Raw genomic sequence first — 1806 nt, 5'->3', positions numbered from 1 at the left:
ATCCCCGGTGGAAGCAAACTATTCTCTTTCCTGTTACATTTATATACGTCTCTGCTGATATAGACATAACACAATTAATCCTACGTGTATTCTGCAGGTAAAACATGTCTATATTAGTCAATATATCTTAATATTACACACAAGTGGTACATGTTACAAATTACTAAAGTACAAAAGTTTTTAATACATTTATCTTTAAATATTTTAATGATAACTCATGTTATTTATAGTTTTAGAACGCTATAAATAGACTACATACATTGGATTCCCCTTTGTAAACCATTCTTCGCCGACTTATTTATCTCACTCCATCGTTCACGGACTACAACGTTGGTATACAGTACATGTGCATTGTACCAGGCTTCAAGACATTATATAGACAATATGGACAGTTAAGCTTCCACAGCTGTCGTTAAAAAATACGCCAACAATTGAAGCACGTCGCACTCTGATATTCATATAATGATCACGTATGATTTTTACCTCGTGATTTTATAATACATTTAGACTATTTCTGGATGATAAGAGTTTTGCAGTTTTATATCAACTTTATTTATTTTACAATTATTATGAAACAACTTAATTAAGCTTATATTTATCACTCGTGTTGGCCTAGATGTTGGCGCTCGAAGGGTCTTAGTGTGGGAAGAAACCGGAGTACCTGGAGAAAGCCCACTTGGTCGGATAGGATACCCTAACCTAGTAACGTCCGTTTGGGGAATTGAACCAAGGCCGCCTTTGTAAAAGGTAAGTGCGCTTTACACTGCATCAACCAACCACTCATTTTTACCTCCCAGGAATATTTGGTGAAATTTCGCCTTGTGGACACGATTCGAGTTTTTCCATAGTGGATTGGAACATTTTAGTAATACCAGATTGTTGATATTGTATCAGACACGGCACACTTCGTTTTTCGGGAAATAAATTGAATCAATAAGTGAGTAATTAGCAAAATTTGATTTAAAATTGACCATGTTTGTACACGCACGCATAGCCACTGGGAGAGAGTGGGTCGCCGAGGTAAAATTCTTCTGATTTTGTAACGTGTGTTGTTCAGCAACCTTTGTACAAAGCACGTGGCAAACGTAAATAAATGCATGTAAACCTTTATTATCATTCTATAGTTGTATCACAGTTTAAGCAATAGCAGGTTTGTTGCAGAAATGAATCGGTTCGTTTTATTTTGGTGCATTCGAATAGGTCTTCTTGATCTGTTTACAATATAAAGTAAATGCAGCAAATGTGTCTAAGTCATAGTTCGGCTGTAATCGAACATTTGTATAAAGGGAGGGCTGCTTTACCGCAGATGACTGTTCGCTGAAATTTGTTCAAAATATAATATAGGTCGTAATCGGAGGTGGACAGGTATTAGTGGCAGAAGTGGGGTATCAAAGGGTTCCGGCCGACGGTGGACGCGTGCAAAAATATTTAAATCATAATATGAAAATAGCCATTAGGATAGGGGATGTTATTAAATTATTTAATAAGTAATTTAATTAGCAATTGAATCATTTTCGGTTTCTTTATATAAACTGACGACCTAGGGGAAATACTAATCAAAACATAAATATCTATTTGCAATTTTTAAACAATCCCTTATAGTACCCTGTACAAATATACATTTGTTGGCGAAAAGTGAGTTCGCAAAATTTAATTCTACTATATAATCTTACAGTATACATTTGTTTTCAATGAATTTTCCTGGGGGGTTTTGTTGATCGGCCGATTTTAACAAAACTTTGCACGCTGAAAGATATTGGTTTAAAGTTCCTTTTCAATTTCATTAATTGCCGTTGCAATTAACTA

At 35.0% G+C, this 1806-nt stretch overlaps 1 long non-coding RNA gene across 1 annotated transcript in view; it reads left to right on the top strand.

The window, feature by feature from the left end:
- The window catches only part of LOC110461045, a 19236-nt gene extending 18491 nt beyond the window's left edge, over positions 1 to 745 (top strand). Inside the window, exon 3 of the long non-coding RNA XR_002464079.1 lies at positions 617 to 745. This is a non-coding gene — a long non-coding RNA (uncharacterized LOC110461045). The remainder of the gene's footprint in view (positions 1 to 616) is intronic.
- Positions 746 to 1806: the final 1061 nt, after the last annotated feature.

This window comes from Mizuhopecten yessoensis, unplaced genomic scaffold, assembly GCF_002113885.1.
Source record: "Mizuhopecten yessoensis strain PY_sf001 unplaced genomic scaffold, ASM211388v2 scaffold10551, whole genome shotgun sequence".
NCBI classification, from domain to species: Eukaryota; Metazoa; Mollusca; class Bivalvia; order Pectinida; family Pectinidae; genus Mizuhopecten; species Mizuhopecten yessoensis.
This window is presented reverse-complemented; position numbering and strand designations above follow the sequence as displayed.